Here is a 12,186-nt window from a genome sequence, read left to right on the forward strand (position 1 = left end):
GTAAACGCTCTTGTCTGGTTACTGTAGTGTAGTGATTGTCCTGTTTGCCATCCTCCTGAAAGTTCCCTGTTTTGATCCCGGGCAGAAACATGTGGCTTTTCTTTATTTTGATCACAAACGTATATTGTTGGCTTAATTAGCCTTAGTTAGCATATTCTATTGCTGGTTTAATGAGCATTACTTTTACCAATGTAATTATTTCTACCCGTTTTTGCTTTTGGCAAGCATGTGTGTTTTTGACAGTGTGTTAGGCTAGTTTCACACTTGCTTTTTTTTGCAGCGCGTTTTTCCCGCAAAAAAACGCATTGAAAAAACGCATACATAAGCATACAACTGCTGCGTTTTTTTCAAGCATTTTTATGAGCATGCATGAAAAAAACGCAGCGTTTTTATGCGTTTGTATGCGTTTTTAGTGCGTTTTTACCGCGTTTGCGTTTTTTTCCAACATTTTTAGGTGGCCCCTCACACTACCCAAACCATGACTTTACTAACCCTAACCCTGACCCTAACCCTAACCCTAACCCTGACCCTAACCCTAACCCTAACCCTGACCCTAACCCTTAACCAAATCATACTTAACCATAACCCAAACCCTAAACCCTAACTAACCCTAACCCTAACCCTAACCCTGACCCTAACCCTAACCCTAACCCTGACCCTAACCCTAACCCTAACCCTAACCCTAACCCTGACCCTAACCCTAACCCTAACCCTGACCCTAACCCTTAACAAAACCATACTTAACCCTAACCCTGACCCTAACCCTAACCCTAACCCTGACCCTAACCCTAACCCTGACCCTAACCCTTAACAAAACCATACTTAACCCTAATCCTGACCCTAACCCTGACCCTAACCCTTAACAAAACCATACTTAACCCTAACCCTGACTCTAACCCTAACCCTGACCCCAACCCTAACCCTAACCCTGACCCTAACCCTAACCCTAACCCTGACCCTAACCCTTAACCAAACCATACTTAACCCTAATCCTGACCCTAACCCTGACCCTAACCCTTAACCAAACCATACTTAACCCTAACCCTGACCCAAACCCCAACCCTAACCCTGACCCTGACCCTAACCCTAACCCTAAACCCCCTTAACTAACCCTAACTCTAACCCAAACCCCTAAATTCCATGGTTAAAAAAAAAAAACGCATATGCAAAAAAACGCATACATGAGCATGCCAGTGCGCACATATGCGCATCCATAGGCTATAATGGCCATTTTTAGCGCAAAACGTGCGCATATGTGCGCATGCACTTTTTTGCAGGGCCAAAAAATGCAACATGCTGCGTCTGGAAAATACCAACGCACACCCCAAAAAAACGCAGCGCATGAAAATCGCATACATGCGCTTACCAGCGCGCAGGTATGCGCACCCATGTTAAATATAGGGGGAAAAACGCATGCGCAGGTATGCGTTTTTTTCCAGCGCTAAAAAACGCAAATGTGAAACCAGCCTAAGTATTCCTAATTCAAGTAACACCTGATAGGATCAAGGTGCGAAAGCAGGCATCTAGGTGCTTTTTCTTTTTGGCTTTTGGACAAAGGCATGAGAATGTTTTGTGGAGCATGGTTTTGTTTCCCTATTTGTTCTTTTTCTCCAATATCCTGACAAATAAAAGGTTCCTGTGTTGCAAAATGCACTTTGTCCTGTCTTCAGACATATAGGAATACCTCTTGACTTTGGCTGGCTGTTTTTTTCTTTTTCAAGTTCATTTCAGCATGTTTAAACATCTTTAGCTTTGCATGGAGTTTCTGAAGTGTAGTGGTTGTCACGTTCACCTCACAAGCGAATGGTCCCCAGTTCGAAACTGGATAGAAGCATGACATTAGGCGTTGATATTAAAGCTTTTGACGTTGAGTCTTTGTTCTCGATGGCTCGTCATGACCACAGTAACCTTCCACAGCCGGTTTCAGTAGTGTAGTGGTTATCACGTTTGCCTAACACGCGAAGTGTACCCAGTTCGAAACTGGGCAGAAACACGCTGTTACCCTTTGGTATCCAAGCTTTTGACTTTCAGTTCTTGATCTCGATTGCTTGTTGTCACCACAGTAAGAGCTTGCATCCGGTTTCTTTAGTGTAGCGGTTATCACGTTCGCCTCACACGCGAAAGGTCCCCAGTTCGAAACTGGGCAGAAACACAGCATATTTTCTCTTGGAAAACGATCTTTTTGACTTTCAGTGCTTGTTCTTTATTGCTTGCCATGACCACAGCATTTTTTGTTTGTTTGAATTGGTTGGTTTCTGTAGTGTAGCGGTTATCACGTTCGCTTTACACGCGAAAAGTCCTCAGTTCGAAACTGGGCAGAAACACAGCGTTCCTCCTGCAAACTAGCGCTTTTGACAATGAGTGCTTGATCTTTAATGCTTGCCATGACCACAGTAAACGCTCTTGTCTGGTTACTGTAGTGTAGTGATTGTCCTGTTTGCCATCCTCCTGAAAGGTCCCTGTTTTGATCCCGGGCAGAAACATGTGGCTTTTCTTTATTTTGATCACAAATGTATATTGTTGGCTTAATTAGCCTTAGTTAGCATATTCTATTGCTGGTTTAATGAGCATTACTTTTACCAATGTGATTATTTCTACCCGTTTTTGCTTTTGGCAAGCATGTGTGTTTTTGACAGTGTCTAAGTGTTCCTAATTCAAGTAACACCTGATAGGATCAAGGTGCGAAAGCAGGCATCTAGGTGCTTTTTCTTTTTGGCTTTTGGACAAAGGCATGAGAATGTTTTGTGGAGCATGGTTTTGTTTCCCTGTTTGTTCTTTTTCTCCAATAGCCTGACAAATGAAAGGTTCCTGTGTTGCAAAATGCACTTTGTCCTGTCTTCAGACATAGAGGAAGACCTCTTGACTTTGGCTGGCTGTTTTTTTCTTTTTCAAGTTCATTTCAGCATGTTTAAACATCTTTAGCTTTGCATGGAGTTTCTGAAGTGTAGTGGTTGTCACGTTCACCTCACACGCGAACGGTCCCCAGTTCGAAACTGGATAGAAGCATGACATTGTCAAGGTGAAAATATTTTTTCTTATATAACTTTTATATTTTTATACTGTGAAACAATAAGTTTTTCCTAATTGCTTGCTAATGCAAATGTAACTGTATTAAAGATGGCTGCCAGTGTTCACTTTCACTTAAATTCAGTGTCTAAAGAGTTAAGTTAAGTTTCATTTCTCCTAAAAAAGATAACTCAGGAATGTGAAGAAGGAGTAACCATCGGGAGACGTTTTGACGAATCAGAGAGAGACTGGACACTAGATGTATACTGCATAAACCCCGCCTAATGCACGCCTTCCCCTAACACTCAATATAGTATTGTGTATTTGTAAATAAAGCCAGTTGTTGTACTGCTCCTGACAGGTGTGGATGCAGGACATTAGCTAAGACTGAATCAGCTGCGTGTCTGAGTCATTCTTAATCGGTACCAGATGTTTTGCGCTCGCACAATGATTTGGAATGACTGGTGAATGAGGATTCATTGTCGTTTACGACCCCGACAATTTGGAGCCCAACGGGGGGCGTGGACAGTGATCCGAGGCTCCTCTGGACCCATGCTTGGATGTCTGTGGATGATACCTGTAGTGGCTGACCTCGAGGACTGATCACCCTCCAAAACACGGTAAGTGAGATCATATACACTGTATGTGTCACACTTGCTAGTGTCTCAGCCGTTATTGGTTTGTCTGTGGTCTCCTTGGGTCTGAGGGGTGACCGGTCGAGTGGTGAGACCGAGTGCGATCCTGTGCCACGCTCTGAACCAGCAACTGAGAGACGTTGCATTCTGCGCATCCTCGTGTACACCACACCTCCTCCACCGGTCATTGTACTCCATTCAACCACCCTACCCGTGACTATTGTCTAGTAGTGAAGTGGAGTGATAAATTGAGCTAGTTGCAGATTGTGGGGCAACCTAGAGGAAGGGATAGGAGACGCAGCCTCTGTGATATTGTACCAGCTAGGTAATTAAGACGTCCCGAGAAGGGACCACCTGTATTTCTGTGGAGGGCTCTCACTAGGAGACCGCCTCCCGACTGTTGGAATATCGTGGCAGGATAATCTGTTAATCACTGCTGTTCAAGGTTAGGGAAAGGAAATATTGAGCGCGAGGCTCTTTTCCTAGTACGTCGAACGTGAGGCTCCGTACTGTGGAACATCAGTGTTGATATCGCTACCAGTGGTTTTTCTGCAGAGAACCATAGTATTCTGTAAGAGTCATGCTGCGTATCTTAAAGCAGAAGAAGTCTGTGCCCCACAAGTTAGATGAGGATGCTGTGGAGGTCAAGGCAATAGTAGCGTCACGGGAAGGCAAGAAGGCAGTCAAGAATGTTGAGAGATTGTATAAGCATGTAGGATTGCCCTCGTCAGGGAGATTACAGCCGGCTATGTGGCATAATCTCATAGAGAACAAACGAGGCATGTTGAAAGATAAAGGATTGTTAGAACAAGCACAAGCTCATCTGCGAGTTGCGCGAGGCTTGAAGAATGAAGGATGGAAAGAGATTGATGGGGAACAGTCAGGGAAAGATACCTGAAGAAGGAGACCGGTTATGTGATATAATTGAGGATAGATATGGAAGTAGTGCAGCAAAGAACCTGGAAAAAGTATTAATCAAATCCAAAGTGCAAGATAGGCAGGCTGTGTGAATCCTTGTATATATGTCTATGAGAACCTCTGAATAAGATGAGAGATGAGTAAAAAAAAAAAAAAAAAAAAATCAGTGAATGAGCACGTATGAATGAATCATCACACATCATTTTTGTGTCAAGAGATTTGTGACCTTTCTAGTTGTGGTGGAATCCCGGACAGATGCGTTATAGATATTTCAAATCTACATCTGAGACTGAATGAATTGAGTAATGATATAGTTCGTGTTATATGTGGCATTACATTGTAAAGTTTCCTGAATGCATTTGGCCAGAAAAAGGGCAAGGCATGGTTAATCTCATTATACAGTTATCTGCCCTTACAGTGAAATCCCGTGATTTTGAGTTTCTTTGTAGAAATTGATTTTGATAAGTCTAAAGAACTACAGAATTCTGTGAAGGACGACGCTGCATTCTGATGGGAGGGGGGAAGGATGGCGCTGCGCAGTTTTTCTTCTCCCTTCGCTCTTATCTCTGCTGAGTGTGAGCTGTGCTCAAAATTCTCTGTAATTCTATCCGTAAGGTACGCGCTGAAAGATTTGTGCATTTTAAAGCAACAGTACTTAATTGAAGATTGGAAGTTAAAAGTAAGATATGGTGCCTAATTTAGAAGGGAATTGTAAGTGATTGCTTGGTCATTAATGTGTTTGAACCTGCTTCTAGTTGTGTGATTGATTTGTATAGCAAATTGTGTCAAATTACAAGAGACAGAGAAGGAAGGAAGCAGTAAAACAAGTGGGACAAACATTGAAAAAGGCAAAAATACCAGAGTGTGAATGTTTGGATGTACAAAAAGGCACAGACAAGGGAAGAAAATAGCAAGTGAATAAATGATGCTTGAGAATGTGCAGCAGTGTGGAAGGTGTATTATGAATGTTTGATTGACAAAGTGTAACCAGAGACCCAGACAAAACAGATGGACTTGTAAACACTGTGGTCAGACTCAGACAAACCCAGACTGAATAGCTACTTGTGTGACCTGTGCTACTGACCTAAGCGAATTGCACTAAATCCTATCCAGACAAGATCATAAGAAGCTGACATAATAGTGTGGATAGTGGGTAGTGGGGACATTGGCCCTTGAGGAGTAAGCTGACAGTAGACATCAGACGACCAACCCCATCAGGACCTAGAAGTGTGACTAGAATAAGAAAGATGCAGGTGTATTATCCCTGGAGCCCCTCTGACCAGCTAGCTTTGCTGAAGCAGCTGCCTGCCCCTGAAGACCAACCATTCCCGTTTTACAGTTTTACAGACACATAAAGGAAGTACAGCAGACATATAAGTGTACCTGGGCAGACCTAGAGAGGTTGGTGAGTCTAAAGGCAGGTGACGCACTAGATCATATAATTAAGACACACAGATGTGACAAAGAATCAGGCTTGGGGCATGGATGATAAATCTGCACGATCTGGGGAGACGTACTGTGAGTCACTAAGACAATGGGCTGCAGTGGAACAATCAGAGCAGTCTGTACTCCTGACTAATGTGACACAGCAAAGAGGAGAGAGAGTAGAGATATACCTTGGACGGTTACAGCTGAAATGGGCAGACATGGGGTACATTTGCATAAATCCACTTGATGCTAGAATACTGGTGGATGCATTCATTGACGGTATGAACAAAGACTTACGAGACGCAGTACAGACAGCCAGACCTGAATGGAGACATGTAGATCCGAAAGATCTCCTTAAGGTAGCTAAAGAAATTGAGCAAACAAGGACAATAAAACGACCTGTCATGTATGCTGGAGCACAAGGAAAAAAGTGGAGACGTAATAGGGAAGGCATGTGAGATGACACTGACGTTTCTTTTGACAATCTATTCCCCACATGACATCCATGCCATACTCCTACAAGTTCAACCAAAACATCTGTCTATGGCCAGACAGCTCCGACTTGAGTGTGCTCTACTAATTCCTGAGTATGTCACTCCTCAAAAGATGTAACGTTCTGAATCCAGCCACCCTCCTGCCTGTGGATTCAGAAAAGGGGGAATTGGTGACCGTATTGGCAAGTGAGGAAGGATACTTTGACATGACGCATGAACATGTCTGCATAGAACTGATGAGTCAGGAGACAGTTGGGTTTGCACACATTCATGAAAAACCTGTTCCTAATGCAGACTTTGAGTTTCTTTTTTGTAGATGGCCCCAGATACCACCAGGATGGACGATTCGACACTGGATATGCAGTATTATCCTCACATGAGGTAATCCGAGTGGAACCACTCTCTCCTCACATGTCGGCGCAGGATTCAGAGTTGAAGGCACTCACTGAGGCGTGTAGAGCCGCTGCAGGTAAAGTCGCTAATATTTTCACAGATTCGAAGCCCATTAAAAATGCAGAGCTGGTGAAACAATTGATGGAGGCATTGATGTTACCAGTCCAGGTTGGCATTGTCAAGGTAAAAGCACACACAAAGGTGACTCCGTGGAGGTAGAGGGCAATAGAAGGGCGAACGAGGCTGCTAAAATAGCACAAGGCGGCCTAGAGAGAGCAGTGGACGGTGGCGGGGAGTCAGCGTATTCCAGCCACATTGGGTCTAGATGTCCTGAAATCCCTCCAGCAAAAGGCTGCCCAAACAGAGAAGGTACACCGAGGGAGACTGGGAGCTGAGCTGAACTCAAATGGAGTATGGGAGAATAAGGATAAAATGTGCCCACCAAAGTCCCTGTTCCCAATCATGGCGCAAGCAGCACATGGCCCCAATCACACCTCAAAAAGTCACATGTGTGCCATGGTAGATGCCTTCTGGATCGCTCCTGGCTTCAGTTGCGCAGCCGCGAAACTTGTACAATCATGCCTCATCTGTGCACAGCACAACCCAGGTAAAACAGTAAAAGTCCCTAAGAAAGCGACACCTAGGCCTCTCTACCCATTTCAGAGACGGCAGATTGACGACATACAGCTACCAAGGTAGGAGTGTATGCAAATATCCTAGTATGTGTAGATCTCTTCTCTGGATGGCCAGAGGCCTACCCGGTGAAAACGGCTACAGTTCGAGCTACTGCAAAGAAACTGGTGATGGAACTAGTACCACGATTCGGTGTCCCTGAAACAATTGAATCAGACAGAGGTACACACTTTACTGCTGAGGTAATGCAAAATGTAATGCAAATGATAGGTGTAGAACAGGCATTTCATACACCCTACCACCCACAGAGTTCAGGGAAGGTAGAGAGAATGAACGGGACACTGAAATTGAAAATACAGAAAACCATGGAACAAACCCATAAACCATGGCCAGAGTGTCTCCCATTAGCATTATTCTCAGTAAGGTACACACCCACGGGGAAAACTAAACTGTCACCCTTCGAGATACTGTTTGGAAGACCACCGAACACAGGGTTGTACTACCCACAGGTCTTAACACTCAATGTGGATAATTTGACAAGTTATGTAATCCAGTTGCAAAAGCATTTAACTCAAATGCATTCTCTAGTTTTCTCTTCCATTCCAGATCCAGATAGTGTGGAAGGAACTCACTGTCTACAACCTGGTGATTACGTATATGTCAAGAAACACTCCAGAAAGACCCTTGAACCCTGATATCAAGGACCTTACCAAGTACTCCTAACAACGCCTACTTCTGTTAAGTTGGAAGGACGACCAACCTGGATCCACGCATCGCATTGCAAACTAGCCACAGGAGTTAACAAAGCATAAGAGTGCATAATGTTTTGGTTTGGTTTTGTTGCATTATCTGTAATAATGGTAGCTGCATGGGACAATCTAAATTTTCCAATGTCCTTGAATAATAAGTTTATACAACATCATGAAAAATTAGTAAATGATTGGTCAAAAGACACTCAGTCTCCAGCAGATTGCTGGATCTGCACACATTCACCAATATCGGCCACTAGTATTCCGTTCCTTGTTATTCCTGTGCCACCCGAGGAATTATTTGCCTGGACCAGTTGTTCTGATACACTCGCTAATAATGCCACAAATAATGTGAAGTTATGGAACACAACTGTTGGAATACCTATTGTGGGATGGGTAGGATACCCTTGGTGGCAGGGTAATCTTTCAGGAAGTAACACATACCTTCAATATCTGGCATATAAAGGGGGGGCTTGGGTACCCAGGAATAGAACTCGATTAACCTACCTGGGGCAAATTCCAATGTATGGCCTACAAGTTAGTTTTAATGTAACTTCCCACTCTACTGATGCCTTCAAACCAATACTGCTAGAAAGAAGGTTGCATAATACGTCCTGGGAGTATTCCAATTTATTTCCCCAGGGCAATAATGAAACTTGTTTTAATATTTCAGGTAATATACCTTGCAACGAGTCATCTGGATATGAGAAAGGAACTCCCACCTGTAGAAATCCCGATGTAGGGTATTGTAGCCCTTTAGGACAACTTCCAAATTGGTGTATGCTTCAGAATGTATCTGCGTTCATAGATTTAGTTCATAGACTGGTATTACAACATTCAGCCCTATGGGACCTACCTAGTGACATGTTCTGGGTATGTGGAGACAATGCATATAAATGCTTGCCAGTAGGGGTAAAAGGTGCTTGTACTCTGGGTCGTTTGACTCCAGCTACCTTTGTTATTCCGAATGACCAGTTGAATACTCAGAGCATACCTAAACACCACTGCCTGTGTCATGAATTTGTTGAAAGGTTTGAAGCCCACTGATTGCCCAGATTACGTCCCACTAATTCATAAGGAACCCAAACTAAAGGTCCCAGGAGAAGTAACTGTATTAGCTGACAATTACACCTGCTATAATTCCCACGACACCACAGGTACACCAGTAGGGATCTTCGAGACAGGTTTCTGCAAAGAGAATAGTTCTCTAGATACTGACTTGTTAATCAAACATACACAATATATGTATGACATTTATTGGTTATGTGGAGATGGTAAGCTCCGTCCTAGGTTGCCAAATGCCTGGACAGGCCAATGCACCCTTGTTAAACTAGCTATGCAGTTCAAGATTCTACCCTGGGATCCAAAGATACCTGATGAACCTACCAGGAAAAGGAGAAGCCTCGATCAGCTCCATATGAGTTATGAAGAAGATCCACTAGTATATATTGATGCTATTGGAGTGCCAAGGGGGGTGCCTGACCAATTTAAAGCCCAGAACCAGATCTATACTGGCTTTGCTTCTATAATCCCACAGGTGCAGATTAATAAAAATGTTGAATGGATCAATTACATATATTACAGTGAACAAAGGTTTGTCAATTTCAGCCAAGATGCCTTCCAAGGTATAGTTGAAGAATTGGGCCCTAACACTAGGATGACACTCCAAAATCGACTAGCCCTTGATATGATATTAGCTGAGAAAGGAGGAGTTTGTGGGATGGTGGGAGAGGAGTGTTGTACCTATATCCCTCAGAACTCTGGAGTGAATGGAAAAACCATGATAGCCCTTAAAAAGATAACTGGGTTAGCAGCAGAATTGAAAACTAATGCTGGAGTAGACACATCTTTCTTTTCCGGCTGGTTGGGTGGACTCAAGGGATTCCTTTAACAAGCTTGTATAGTACTGATTGCCCTCCTTGTAATTGTATCGATAACTCTTTGTTGTGTTATTCCCTTGTATAAAAAGGTTATTGCCAAAGCAACTCCGACTGGCACCTTCCTCAATCAAGAAGTAGACCCACCAGAGTACGATGGTACTGATCTAGGGGAGATCCCTAAGTATATTCCCCTCAAGAGAGTAGACAAAACCCCCATTCTCAGATGATGTTAAGAGACTTAGTTTAGGGACAGCGGGAGAACTCCATGTGAGGTTAGTGAAGGGTTCAGCTGCCTGGAGGCCTCTCGCTAGGGGAGAGCTTCTGAGGTGTCTGGATGAAGAAATCCACCTCCCCTTTTCCCATCACATGGACAGTCTCGAAGGATCTTTCATTAAGGGAAAAACTTAGTGTTTAGGGGGGATTGTCAAGGTGAAAATATATTTTCTTATATAACTTTTATATTTTTATACTGTGAAACAATAAGTTTTTCCTAATTGCTTGCTAATGCAAATGTAACTGTATTAAAGATGGCTGCCAGTGTTCACTTTCACTTAAATTCAGTGTCTAAAGAGTTAAATTAAGTTTCATTTCTCCTAAAAAAGATAACTCAGGAATGTGAAGAAGGAGTAACCATCGGGAGACGTTTTGACGAATCAGAGAGAGACTGGACACTAGATGTATACTGCATAAACCCCGCCTCATGCACGCCTTCCCCTAACACTCAATATAGTATTGTGTATTTGTAAATAAAGCCAGTTGTTGTACTGCCCCTGACAGGTGTGGATGCAGGACATTAGCTAAGACTGAATCAGCTGCGTGTCTGAGTCATTCTTAATCGGTACCAGATGTTTTGCGCTCGCACAATGATTTGGAATGACTGGTGAATGAGGATTCATTGTCGTTTACGACCCCGACAACATTAGGCATTGATATTAAAGCTTTTGACGTTGAGTCTTTGTTCTCGATGGCTCGTCATGACCACAGTAACCTTCCGCAGCCGGTTTCTGTAGTGTAGTGGTTATCACGTTCGCCTAACACGCGAAAGGTCCCCAGTTCGAAACTGGGCAGAAACACGCTGTTACCCTTTGGTATCCAAGCTTTTGACTTTCAGTTCTTGATCTCGATTGCTTGTTGTCACCACAGTAAGCGCTTGCATCCGGTTTCTGTAGTGTAGCGGTTATCACGTTCGCCAAACACGCGAAAGGTCCCCAGTTCGAAACTGGGCAGAAACACAGCTTTTTTTTTCTCTTGGAAAACTATCTTTTTGACTTTCAGTGCTTGTTCTTTATTGCTTGCCATGACCACAGCATTTTTTGTTTGTTTGAATAGGTGTCTGTTTCTGTAGTGTAGCGGTTCTCACGTTTGCTGTACATGCGAAAGGTCCTCAGTTCGAAACTGGGCAGAAACACAGCGTTCCTCTTGCAAACTAGCGCTTTTGACAATGAGTGCTTGATGTTTAATGCTTGCCATGACCACAGTAAACGCTCTTGTCTGGTTACTGTAGTGTAGTGATTGTCCTGTTTGCCATCCTCCTGAAAGCTCCCTGTTTTGATCCCGGGTAGAAACATGTGGCTTTTCTTTATTTTGATCACAAACGTATATTGTTGGCTTAATTAGCCTTAGTTAGCATATTCTCTTGCTGGTTTAATGAGCATTACTTTTACCAATGTGATTATTTCTACCCGTTTTTGCTTTTGGCAAGCATGTGTGTTTTTGACAGTGTCTAAGTGTTCCTAATTCAAGGAACACCTGATAGGATCAAGGTGCGAAAGCAGGCATCTAGGTGCTTTTTCTTTTTGGCTTTTGGACAAAGGCATGTGAATGTTTTGTGGAGCATGGTTTTGTTTCCCTGTTTGTTCTTTTTCTCCAATAGCCTGACAAATGAAAGGTTCCTGTGTTGCAAAATGCACTTTGTCCTGTCTTCAGACATAGACGAAGACCTCTTGACTTTGGCTGGCTGTTTTTTTCTTTTTCAAGTTCATTTCAGCATGTTTAAACATCTTTATCTTTGCATGGAGTTTCTGAAGTGTAGTGGTTGTCACGTTCACCT

At 43.2% G+C, this 12,186-nt stretch overlaps 2 non-coding genes across 2 annotated transcripts; both read left to right on the forward strand.

The window, feature by feature from the left end:
* Positions 1 to 2,251: 2,251 nt before the first annotated feature.
* TRNAV-UAC (transfer RNA valine (anticodon UAC)) lies at positions 2,252 to 2,324 on the forward strand. Its single transcript has one exon. It is a non-coding gene; the product is annotated as a tRNA-Val (tRNA).
* An 8,812-nt stretch (positions 2,325 to 11,136) lies between these two features.
* On the forward strand, positions 11,137 to 11,209 carry TRNAV-AAC (transfer RNA valine (anticodon AAC)). The gene has a single exon. It is a non-coding gene; the product is annotated as a tRNA-Val (tRNA).
* The last annotated feature ends 977 nt before the right edge of the window (positions 11,210 to 12,186 follow it).

Source organism: Dendrobates tinctorius, unplaced genomic scaffold (genome assembly GCF_039654945.1).
Source record: "Dendrobates tinctorius isolate UK_male_01 unplaced genomic scaffold, ASM3965494v1 ptg000332l, whole genome shotgun sequence".
NCBI classification, from domain to species: domain Eukaryota; kingdom Metazoa; phylum Chordata; class Amphibia; order Anura; family Dendrobatidae; genus Dendrobates; species Dendrobates tinctorius.